Genomic DNA, 218 nt, shown 5'->3' with positions numbered 1-218 from the left:
CCCCCCCTGCCCCCTCCTGCTCGGAGCGGCGCCCCCCTCCCCTAGCCTCTGGTCCTTGCTGTGAACGGTTGGATTGGTGACGCAGGTGCGCAGGGAAGGTGAGTGCAAGCCCCAGATGCTGTGAATGGGGCATTGCTCTGCACCCCCTTGCTCCCAGGACGGGGGTGCCAGTGAAGCCTCTCTTGCCTGGCGCAGCAGTTGCTGGAGGCGAGCACCCA

Source organism: Nestor notabilis, unplaced genomic scaffold, assembly GCF_000696875.1.
Source record: "Nestor notabilis isolate BGI_N333 unplaced genomic scaffold, ASM69687v1 scaffold19886, whole genome shotgun sequence".
NCBI classification, from domain to species: domain Eukaryota; kingdom Metazoa; phylum Chordata; class Aves; order Psittaciformes; family Psittacidae; genus Nestor; species Nestor notabilis.
This window is presented reverse-complemented; position numbering follows the sequence as displayed.